Source organism: Staurois parvus, unplaced genomic scaffold (genome assembly GCF_062004578.1).
Source record: "Staurois parvus isolate SC_StPar_1 unplaced genomic scaffold, SC_StPar_1.0 ptg000203l, whole genome shotgun sequence".
NCBI lineage: Eukaryota > Metazoa > Chordata > Amphibia > Anura > Ranidae > Staurois > Staurois parvus.
The window spans coordinates 2768249-2781521 of NW_028317999.1; positions in this window are offsets into that span (position 1 = coordinate 2768249).

Sequence of the window (13273 nt, forward strand, 5' to 3'; positions counted from 1 at the left end):
ATGTGAGGGGAGGAGAGGGGGGCTCAACTCCTCCACAAGGGCTGGGAGATTGGAGAACTCCCCCACTACCCCGACTTGGGATAATGGTGATCACCATGGGGGGGGGGATTGTTTGTTTACATATCTGCTAGTTGTTCAGGAAGCCGACATGTACCCATTATTTAACAATCAGCTATTCACTGGTGGGTGCCCGCTCCTTAAGAACCGGCATATTTTTGCCATGTGACCCCAAATATGTACCTAAAATTCACGCTGGGTGCATTTTTGGTGTGTTTTCCACTGATTTAAATGGAAGGTGCATCAAAAGATGCAGCAGGCAGGACTTTTCAACCTGCAGAACAAACACAGCACTGTGATGTGAAATGTCACATAGGATTTATAGGGAAATGCAGAACAGAAAGGACTCTTGTTCCTGGGGGAGTAAAACCCAGCCTGAGAGCTGCGGAATCCCTGGAGTCTGACTGGAACTGCAATCACCTTTATTGGAGTCCCGGCTATTGTTTGACCAGGGGACCTCTCTTCTACTGTCCCAAAGTACTGCATTCATGGAAATGTTCCTAAGGATCCAGGGCACAGGCAACCGAACTACAAAAGTTGACTGACCTTGCACATGGTTGCACTGAGATCAGGAAACAGTGAGTACCAGCCTTTCTGGATCTAAAGACTTTCCTTAGCTTTACTGGGAGATCAGCAGTTACTATTTTGTACATTCAGGACAGTATTCCTGTTGAGGGGTCCCTGTTTTGTGCACTTCAAAGGGTCTACACCCCAAAGGGCCTATACCCTGAAGTCTTAGAGCAGAGTTTGTGACCTCATTCTTTCAAGTGTACAGTTACTGGAGTATCCATAGACTCGCCCTCACCCCAAAATTACTACCCAAAAATTTAAAAAAAAGAGCTGCACAGCCTGTTTACTGACTCAAGTGTGGAGAAATGTTTGCCTCTCTGTCATGTGCCTATAAGGGAATGGAGCCTGGAATCAAACTGCCAGACCAAAACGGTCAGTGTGTCGCAGTCCAAAATGTTGAAAAGTGGGAGAAAGCCATGGTTTTACAAAATATTTACCTGAAATAAGCTCTGGATTAATGAATTACCTGCAAAATCGACTTCATTAGTTTAAATGGCCCGCACCTGGGTGCACAGCTGTTTCTTTACGATCACAGAGTAGCCATTAAAACAAGTCTGGGATATAGTTCTTGAGAGGCACCAAACGGATTTTGGTTGTATAAGATAATCCTAACTATAAATTTTCCGGGGGGAGCACAGTTACACCCATTGTTAAAAAATGTCAAGAATATACCACAAGTCTTGTTGAACAAGTCAGAGAAGGAAGAAAGACTATTGATGACACTATAGAGGTCCACACCTGAGATGTGAAGCAGCCCATGGGAAAACATCAACCTAGAACACTGGTGACCAACTTAGATCCAAAGTCTATGCACAGCATAAAAAATCCAGGGAGTATGATAGCAATGGCCATACATATAATAAAACAATCCCCCCCAGTCTTTCTTAGAGTTACTACCTGGTCAGTGTTTTACTGGCTGAGACAGTAGAATGATTCAGACTGACAGTTCAGGGAAAAATAAATTACAGGCCTTATGTGGGTTGGTAAGTTAGAATACATCACGATTAGCTCATAACACTGTTCAACAAATTTTTATTTTTTGCCAGTTTTGGAAACAAAAGGATCCATTTCTTAATGAATTTCACATTCTGAGTTCAAATATAACAATGAAATTTGTCAATTGGCTCTAGTTTTTCTGTAAACGGAAAGTTTTCTACTATAGGCGTAATGACTACATAATGCACAATAATTATATAGATAGATGTCTTTCCACAAATATAAAGCAAGTGATATTGACTACATAACAAAGCCTAAATGGCATAATATATTGCATAGGATTACCAAGAAAAATTATAGCCATAAGCTAAGTTGAATCATTTTAATACTTAGGATTCTCACTAGTTTTGTCTTCAGTTTGTGTCGGTTTTGCTTCTCTTGGCTTTTCTCTTGTATTCGAGGAAAGGGCTATCTCTTACAACTGCACATGACTACACGCTTCAGGTTCTTCCTCACTTGACTCAACCTCGAAGGATTCTGGTGCTTTAGGAATTGGTAGCCCCTCTCCATGAGGAACTGGACATATTGCCGATGGAATATTTGGATAGTGCACAGATACCTTTTTCTTCTTATTTAACCCTTTTACAATTGGAGGCATCATACAAAAGTAACAATTACTAACATGATCTGTTGGCTCTCTCCAAATCATTGGCACAGCGAAAGACATAGATGCCTTTTTTCCATTCAACCATTGCTCCAGTGCCGTCCCAGAAGAATTGCAGCATATATGTGGTGCCCAGCTCTTGTCCTGGTCTCCTATCTTGCAGCCAAAATACAAGTTGTAGGCTTTCTTAATCATTCCTGTTATCCTCCTTTTTTGTGAGATAAAAGTTATTTCACCGCAGATATAGCAGAAATTATCTGCTTTATTCACACAAGTTCGAGGCATTACTGAGTAGCCTATATAAGCATAAAACAAAATGTAAAGACGCTGTCGAACTACAATCAGCTACAGATACTGCAGCTTTTATGCAGTGAAGTGATGCAATTAAAGGCTAATATTGCATCATCTCAGTATACATGCAATTTTCTATTGGTCACCAGTATCAATTGTGCAATATGCAGCTGAAGTTGCATCATAATTTTGAATGGCTTACGTCATTAGATGGGTGAATATATCATGGAAACTAGAGCCAATCAACATTTTTTAGGGTCATTTTCGTTTTCAGCACCCCAAAATTATGTAAGATTAGCTAATTTTATGCCCAAAACTTTTTACCTGTTGAACAGTGTAATCAGCATTGGTTGGTTGCAAAAGTTTAATTATCTGTTTTAATATGCCACAATGATAATGTACTCACCTGTTCCCCCAGCTTCATTCAGAAGCAGCGCCTGGCCAACAAATCGGTCAGCAGTTAGGTAGCCCTGATCTAAACTTTCCTCAAAGCTGGGTTTTCTAGAAGTGTGATGAGATGAAAGCCACTCCCCTAACAAATATATCAAGTTTGGAGTTTGTCAATTGCAAATGAGATTGCAATGTAGGATAAAGACAAAATTTGACATTACAAAATGCCTGAGTAGTGTAAAGCCAGCAATATTCATGATCACTTAACAATACCATCCCCCATGACATAGCATGACAGTTGTAGCATGAATGCTTTCCACCAGCTGTGCCTGGGAACCTAACTGATTGATGAGGCCAGACAGTGGGCATTTCTAGAGAAAAACCTGTGCAAGCCTGCAGAAGACCTGAGTTTGGGGCAGAAGTCTGTCATTAGCAGGCCAATTACTTTAAACACACAGCCAAAGCTACATTAGAGTGCTTTACTCACAAATCCACCCCTAGCTGGCAGCCTTTTGGAATAATAAGCACCTAAATTCAAATGTATGTTATACAAAGGGGAAACCACCTAAAGCATAAACCAGTGGACTGCTTCCAGTAGGTTTTGTATTTTATGGTCCTTTAAGTGCCAGTCACTCATTCTAATTTTTTTAGTAATTAAAAGTCTTGTCTAAGAACAGACACCACAAGCTGTATTAGCCAGAAAACCCTTCTGTGTGCTTCTATGATTTAGTATTAAAGGTTTTATGTCCCTGACGTCTGCTATACAGTCTTTACAGTTATGGAAGAACTCTCAATAGATGATCAGGCAGTAGGTGAGAATAAAAGTAAGCCCCCTGCAACAAAATAAAAATAAATCTCAAAGCAGAGGAGTTTTTTTGTTAATAGGTAATACCAGCAAGGCTGGCCATATACAGTTAATTTTTTTGATCAGCCAGTGGACTTAAGAAAAGAAAAGAATGTATTCCCTCCTCCACACATGTGAGGTGAATGGAGGAATTCCCCCTCCATCCCCACCCCCCATGTTGTGCCCTTGTATTCTGAAAACAGGACTCCTATGCTGTCAGGATACATTGATCAGTGCTGAAGCTGATTGAATGCAAGCAGCTGATCGACAAAAGTTTTCCAACAGTCCTGTTTGACAGAAGCTGAATCGAAATTCGTCTGATCCTTGCTGAACTGGCCAAATTTCAAGACATCTATGGCCAACTTTAGTCCCTTGGTCATGATAAAAGGTATACTATGAAATATTAGTATTTTACTAATCTCCAACTCATTGATTCCAAAGCTATGAATAAATGTGAAAATCTGTTGAGAAATGAGTTGCATTGTTCACAAGCTTTCAGTAAATACCTTATTCAGTTTCAACAATATTTATAGTAACAACGTCTTGTAATCTATACATATACCCTAATTTACTCATTTACTGGGGCAGTTTACTAGAACAGGAGCAGACAGAATCTGGAGCAGCTCAGCACAGTAACCAATCAGCTTTTGACTTCAGCTTGTTTAGTTAAAAAATTGAAAATGAATTACAGAAGCTGATTGGTTGCCATGCACAGCTGTTCCAGCTTCTGGCTGCCCCGGTCTTAGTAATTTACCCTCACTGTGTTTAAAAGTTTGCATAGTATGGGTCACATGATGCTAAGCTTTATACCAATTGTGCAAGTTCTCCCACTCAAAAAGATGAGAGAGGCCTGTAATTGGCATCATAGGTAGACCTCAACTATGAGAGACAAAATGAGAAAAAAATCCAGACAATCACATTGGCCGATTTGGAAAGAATTTATTTGCAAATTATGGTGGAAAATAAGTATTTGGTCACCTACAAACAAGCAAGATTTCTGGCTCTCACAGACCTGTACCTTCTTCTTTAAGAGGCTTCTCTGTCCTGCACTCATTACCTGTATTAATGGCACCTGTTTGAACTTGTTATCAGTATAAAAGACACCTGTCCACAACCTCAAACAGTCACACTCCAAACTCTACTATGGTGAAGACCAAAGAGCTGTCGAAAGACACCAGAAACAAAATTGTAGACCTGCACCAGGCTGGGAAGACTGAATCTGCAATAGGCAATCAACTGTGGGAGCAATAATTAGAAAATGGAAGACATACAAGACCACTGATAATCTCCCTCGATCTGGGGCTCCACGCAAGATCTCACCCCGTGGGGTCAAAATGATCACAAGAACCATGAGCAAAAATCGCAGGACCACACGGGGGGACCTAGTGAATGACCTGCAGAGAGCTGGGACCAACGTAACAAAGGCTACCATCAGTAACACACTACGTCGCCAGGGACTCAGATGCTGCAGTGCCAGACATGTCCCCCTGCTTAAGCCAGTACATGTCCAGGCCCGTCTGAAGTTTGCTAGAGAGCATTTGGATGATCCAGAAGAGGATTGGGAGAATGTCATATAGTCAGATGAAACCAAAATAGAACTGTTTGGTAGAAACACAACTCGTTGTGTTTGGAGGAGAGAGAATGCTGAGTTGCATCCAAAGAACACCATACCTACAGTGAAGCATGGGGGTGGCAACATCATGCTTTGGGGCTGTTTCTCCGCAAAGGGACCAGGACGACTGATCCATGTACAGGTCAGAATGAATGGGGCCATGTATCGTGAGATTTTGAGTGCAAACCTCCTTCCATCAGCAAGGGCATTGAAGATGAAACGTGGCTGGGTCTTCCAACATGACAATGATCCCAAACATACCACCCGGGCAACGAAGGAGTGGCTTCGTAAGAAGCATTTCAAGGTCCTGGAGTGGCCTAGCCAGTCTCCAGATCTCAACCCCATAGAAAACCTTTGGAGGGAGTTGAAAGTCCGTGTTGCCCAGCGACAGCCCCAAAACATCACTGCTCTAGAGGAGATCTGCATGGAGGAATGGGCCAACATACCAGCAACAGTGTATGCCAACCTTGTGAAGACGTACAGGAAACGTTTGACCTTTGTCATTGCCAACAAAGGATATATAACAAAGTATTGAGATGAACTTTTGATATTGAACAAATACTTATTTTCCACCATAATTTGCAAATAAATTCTTTCCAAATCAGCCAATGTGATTGTCTGGATTTTTTTTCTCATTTTGTCTCTCATAGTTGAGGTCTACCTCTGATGCCAATTACAGGCCTCTCTCATCTTTTTAAGTGGGAGAACTTGCACAATTGGTGGCTGACTAAATACTTTTTTGCCCCACTGTAGCAATGTATTTTTCAAGTGATCCTTTGGACTCACATCATCTTCTAATGTGGCCCTAGATCTACAGACCTGCATACCTGAAACAGGAAAGGGGGGGGGTATATTATGCACGACTTTCAAAAAGAATATTGACCATGACTTTCAAAAATAATATTTAAAAAAATAATATTTGATGCACCCCTTCCTTAACTTTCTATTGACCAATCAGACTTGCAATCACTATTGCCATCCAGTAGTAACATGCAGAAGCAGATGAGGCCAAATAACCACAGAAGTTGAGGTTAATATTTACATAATAAAAATTTGGAGGCTCTACTGAGCTCTGAAGATAAATGTAGGTGGACACTTGGAAGTACTTACTTTATGGACTTGGAACCACTGTACAAGGTAAGGTAAGCTGACAGGTTCAGTTTTACCATAATACCAAAAAGAGTCACCTCCTTGATGCAGTCGGCAGTTGTAGAATGATGCCACTACTGTATATATTCTATCAAAGGGTCTGAAATAAGAACTGCCTGAACTGTTTACAGTAACCAACTGAATTCAGTTTTTTTCTTCAACTGTCATTTACTATTGTAAGTTCAAATAAAAATATAATCATGCCCAGTATATAAACAGAAAAGACAAATCTGAAATGTGCGGAATTTCATTTAATATAATAATAATTTTATATATATATATATATAATAGCTATAGATATATAGAATTAAGCTGTGATTTAACTAGATTTTAGACTTTTAATAAGCTAACGACTGAAACCTTTGGAAGATTTATTCACTAGTTTCATTGTTAGTTATTAGTAAGTGAAGTTAGCTCAGTGACCACAAGGTGGCTCCCACCATCAGGCTTGGAAAGCACTGTGTTGAACATGAATATTGATTGTAACATGCTCTGTAGAGACATACTGTATACTGTGCTGTTAAACAAAATAAATGAAAGTGTCTGAATAGTATATATATATAAGTAAATGCAATGGCTAAAGAATTATCAGACATACGATTAATTAAACAGCATGCATGCACCCATCTATAATTACCTGCAATTTCAGGAGCTGACCTACTCTGCTTCATCTGTCAACCCCCAACACATCTAAAGTTAAAAGGTTGACCTGGAATATTTCTTCCTTTTTTTTCTGTAAAATCAAACAGTGAAAGACGGGAAATTGAATTTTACATGCTTGACGCAAACTACTGACCTTCCAGTACAAAAATATAATACAAAAGTGTCCTCTTACACTGTGGGTGATAGCATGATAACCTCAGTCCTGCAAATAAGAGCATTTTTATCTTATGATTAGTGAGAGGTTCAATGGACTATTGAATACATTTATGGAGAAGTAGAACAAAAAAAAACTTAGTTGTAAGTAGAAGGAGACTACATCGTTCGTTTTAACTACAACTTACACTGAGACCAAACTAGAACCCCTTCACAACTAGTTACATGCCATCAAAACCAGCCTGGTGTAATATTTTAAAATGAAGAAGAGCCTCTAAGTGCAGTATAGACAACTTTAATGGGTAACAAATGTAGACCAACTCACATGTATCATGTGTAAGACAGGCTCGTGTAATGCAGGCTCATGAAGATAGGAGAACGGCTGTGTCCATTCTATGACAGCCGTGCCTGCGCTCAGGGGATCGTGGTTGTAGGAGAAAATACGGCCAGCATGTAGAGTCTCCTAAAGATGGCTTCTGGAATGCACGTTGAGGCAGGACGTCAGAGTGATGACGTACATGGACCAGCATGCATAGAGACATTTTTTGGAGCATGCACTAGACCTCTAAGTGCTGGTCCATGTACATCATCACGCTGCCGCCAACGTCGCGCCTCAATGTGCGTTTCAGATGTCATCTTAAGGAGACTCTACATGCCGGCTGGCTTTTCTCCTACACAGTTCTGCTACTACCCTTAAATGAGGCTTGCCCTAGTGCTATATGGACTTTTTGCAGCCTTATATTGGACTTTATGGACATTTCTTTTATTTCATTTGCATGGTGGCAGTCTTTTGCGCTGATTGTTCTTTATTTAGTCTTTTGCTTGGTGTAATATTTTAGTTTGCATTAAAGCAATAAAAGCCAAGTTTAAACCACACTTTGTTTAGATTGGGATAGAGTGAGTAAAGGTCAGAGGCTCTGTCTTGTTTTAATGCGGAGTACATCCCCATTGCTGAAATTTCCTCTCGCCTTCTCGTTTGTGTCCTTTTATTGTTGTCTGTTGGGAAGCTTTAACCCTGTTCTATGTTTTTCTGACATCCATCAAATAGAACACATGTAATAGAAAATCGTAGTGGGTACTACTTTACATCCTTAGCAGCGTTCTGTTTCTTGAGTGGGGAGACCTGGAACTGTATCTCCAACTGTCTTGCTAACTACAGAGCCTTTGAGAGGTGGTTCCCTCCCTTTTTATATGTCTGCCCCAGCAGAGGGTGGTATTTCCCTAAAAGCCCGGGAAAACCTGGCCAGCAGATTTAACCCTTACTTAATCCCACGGAGTACCACCTCAGTTGGTCAAACACAACTAGACAGTGCAATTTTCTAACAATCTAACCATAGACATCAATTAAAGCCGATAGAACTTTTTAATCACACATAAACTTGTACCATCCACCTGCTTACAGGTGAACAGCCACCCTGACATTATGCTGTAGGATATTTTTGTAAATTTGGGAATCCATTTTGCTCTCAATGATGGTAAGCTGTCCAGGCCCTGAGGCAGTGAAGCAAGCCCAAATCATGATGTTCCCTCCACCATACTTCACTGTTGGGATGATGTTTTGATGTTCGTAAGCTGTGTTTTTTTTATGCCATACATAATTCTGAGCAGGGGTGGACTGACAACTCATGGGGCCCCTGGGCAATAGGGGATCATGGGGCCCCTGTGTCCTTGCCCACACCCAAAAAAGCCTATAAAAAAGCCAATAAAAGGTACCAGGGGCATCTTATGGGGCCCCCTACTGACCCCGGGCCCTCAGGCAGTGCCTGAGTGCTCGAATGGTCAGTCCACCCATGGTGGTGAGTATTCTTCCTGAACAAGTCAAGTTTCATCAGTCTTCAAAACATTTTCCCAGGAGCATTGTGGTTGGCCAAGGTGCTCTTTGGCAAACTTCAGGTGTGCAGCTATTTGTTTTGGAGAGCAGTGGCTTCCTCTGTGGTGTTCTGCCATAAACACCCTGCCTGTTTAAATACTAAAGTATGGTAGACTCATGAACAGGGATATTTGCCAGTTCCAGTAATCTCTTCAAGCCTTTAGCTATTACCCATGGGTTCTCATTGAGGATTCTGCGGTGTGTTTTGGGAATCATCTTGGTAGAGCACTCACTTCTAGGAAGAGTAACCACAGTATTAACCTGCTTCATTCTATAGACATTTTGTCTAGCTGGTGACTGATGGATGCCAAAACAATTTGAGACTGTTTTGTATCACTTGCCTGAAAATCAACTACTCATGATTATATGCCTTCAGAGAGCTCCTTTTTGCAAGGCATGGTTCACGTTAGCTGATGCTTTTTATGAACAGCAATCTTAAAATGTTTGAGTGTCTTTTATCAATTAAAGAAGTTCTAAACCACACCTCCAAGCTCATTCATTAATTGGGCTCCAAGTGTGCAAACTACTGACTCCAATTAGCTTTTGTTGAAGTGGGATTACCTACTTTTTCTACCAGTACTATGAATACTTAATAGGTGTGTTCAATAAAGACACAAGAAATCAGAATTGTTTGTGTGTTATGGGGAAATTAGTGCAAAAAAAACAGTTAATTCCAACTGGTTTACATACTTTTTCTTGCCACTGTACCTAAAGGACACATGGTGGAATAAACATATTGAAGCTATTGGATTGATAGTATGTCTGACAAATAAAAAGCCCACTGATAATGGGACTGGTCTACATATACACACATCAGCAAAATAAGAATGAAGTGCTAGTGGCTATTGTGAGCTTCCAGTAATCATGAAAATATCAGCATCACAGAGCTAAACTTCCCATTTAAAAAAAGATTTTCATTCATCTGTAGCATGCAATACTGTAACAAAATGCCTTTTTCAAAGCTGCTATGAGCAGTCGGATGCTAATGCTTTTACCATACTATGATGAGTTTTTCATGATTCATGGTGTTTAAAATATACAAGAGTGCTGTTTTCAATTGGAAATTTCTCATAGATTGAATGCATCATCAAGACGATTGTTCATGCATGGAAGAACAACAAGCAAAATGATACGAACCATTTTTAAGCTCTACACTTAAGCAAAGCAAAACAGTTGTAATACAAACTATTAAATGTAGTTTTCAGTCTCAGTACATCTCCTATGGAAAATTCAGGCAAAATAGACAATATTATTCAACTGCACCGTATATTTTACATAGACCTGAAAGTTACTGGGAGGTTGAAAATGATTGTTGGGTTTTAGAGATGAGATCTCAGAGGCTAATTTTATATACTAGTGGGGCCCCAAGGTTTACTGTACCCTTTGAGTGTCCCCCAAATGTCAATTTGACATTGTTTTGGGATTCAAAAAAAGTATTGTTTCTAGTGGAATGAAAAGTATATCTGATGGTTTTTGGAACCTCGGGAGAGAATTTCTCACCATTTAAATCCTTATGAATAGTCCAATTAATCAAATCTATAAAGGCATGAACAAGAGGAAGTTGTTATTTAGAATATTTAACTCTTTTAAACATGCACTTTAAAGCTGAACTCCAAGAAACCTAAAAGTTTTACATTGCAATGGGGCTGTAGCCTCTCTGCAAAGGCCAACTGCACATTTCTGTCTAGAGCATTTGGAAAAGCAGATTTACCCATTAGCTCTAGCAGATCCTCTGCTCCTGTAAGCTCCTCTGCACTGATAGACCAGTCCCAGCAGCCTCTTTTCCCCAATGCTCCATGGGTCTAAGGTCCTCTGACATCATTAAGAACTCCACTGGACATGAGTGTAGCACACCCCCATAGGAGCCACTAGTGAATAAGCCCCCTGAGACTAAGCTGGTATATGGACTATTGATGCTATCCCTTTAATCGCTCTGACATAACCCTTTCAATGAGTTAGATGACACCAAATCAAGTAGAAGCTGTAATTTTATTAACATCAGAACAGCTGAAACAAGAATAAAGCAATGCAATCAAAGACTTAAAGAATGCAATGACCCCTAACACATACATAGACCTATTTTACATTTGTCACCGAACAATAAGGCAAAAAATAATCAGGCCTAGGTTTCACCAACCACTCTGATCAGCTTAAACTGTAACAAGGACATGAAGGGTGTAGTGATGGCATCAAGAAGTGGAGTAGCAAAAACCTCTAAGACTACACCACCATCAAACCCCCCTGGAATGACCCGGCTATGTTCAAGTCTGCCTGCAGGACTATACTGTACACACATTAAACATCCCCCAACAAAAGAATAATGCCTGAATGGTAAAGTCTGCGGAAGTGGATATTAATAAAAAGTTCCCTAGAGAATGAGGCAAAAAGAATTTAGGTTTTGCTGGTTTGGTTGGGGCCCTTATGGTGGTGCATAATCGATGGAGTACAATGGTCCGCACCTGCTTAAAGTCAGTAAGGCAGCTGTAGCAAAGGAAACTGAAGGTGTTTATCGCAAAGAACAACTCAAATCAGTCCCAGAACTACAATACATTTGCGGTGGGAGAGAGAATTATCAGTAGAGTGGTATTGAGACAGGAAGTACAGTCTTAGGGTGTCAAGACAATAGCCCTGAGAGTGGTGTGGACAGGCTGGACAACCCCCAAAGGGTGGTAAGGATGAACTAAACTATCTGCTGTACAGTGCAAGAATTGGCTTAACAATCCTCTCACCAATCTCCTGTGCTTCAGCAATAAATACTGGCAGTGGAAGGGCCCCTCATAGACTGATGCAATGACTCCGGCAGTCCTGCTTGGCTCTTCTGGAACAGCTGCATCAGACTATCAATCTGGTACTGTGTCTTTGGAACACTGGGGATGGACTGATAGCTTGTCTCTGAAATGCAGGGGATAAAGCGGCGATTCCACTCTTTGGCATAGCTGAGGTACAACTGGCAACTCCACTCTGTGTCTCTGGAGCAGCTAAGGAAAGGTCAAGCTGGCAGATGAGTGAAAGATGGGCTCGGCACTCCATCGCCATCTCTGGTTCCTTCTCCAGTCTGGCACCAAGTGTCCCCAATCTTCCTGGGCAGTTTTGTAAAAGTTCTTCTCTCTTCCTTGTGGAGGAAGTTGTTTTTGTGGAGCGGTTGTTTTTTTTTTACTCCTGAAGGCGATGGAGTTACACATCCCATGATCCTGGCACCTTGTCTGGGCCAATCATCAGGGAGCAATGAAAGCCAATAGGAACACAATAGGTGGACATGCTGGAACTTGCTCTCCCACAACAGTTTGATGTAATTCAATTAGTCTTTACTTACGGAGGCTTTGTGCCAGTACCTGGCAATATGAGGAAGACAAGGGACAGTCCACTGCCAGAGTGTAGGAGAGCGCCGTCTGCCTGGGAAGCAGAGAATCAGGTAAGTAAAACTGCTTTTACCCTTTTCTAGACAAATTGAGTAACCCTTGCAGTGTTGGCACAGCACCACTACAAGGGAAAATGTGTAGGTTTTCTGATGTTGGGCTTTAATTAGAAAACTGGAGTTACATCAGCTCTCTTCACTCCTTCTCTCCTTCTGTCAACATGATCTCTATTGCTACCCCTCCCTCATGCCTAGCACAGTGCAGACAGATTCAGGTATTCATATTAGTTCCATATACAAATGAATTTAAATTGTTTTTAAAGGAATACACAATTGCATTACATAGTCTTTTTTAACATTTGCTTGGAGTCTAGCTTTCAAATGAAAAGGTAACAAAACTACTTTTTTTCTGGCTTTGGATGAGAGATCTGTTTGCATGCCCCATCAGGTATGAGATTAAATAGCTTGAAATGTTTAGAGAAAATTAGAACACAGCATTATGCAGCATGTTACAACTTAATTTTGATCTGCATTGTGTTCTTGTGCTTTATTATTAGCAAGTGCAGTACGCAGGCTTCAGCAATCAAAAGCAACCAATCAGATTTTAATGTTCATCAATTTAGAGCATTGAGAACAACAAAAGTTATGTTTTTTCCTCCTAAATTTAATTTGTTAAGAAATAGAACTGACTTAGGACAGCACAAAGGTTAAACAATCAC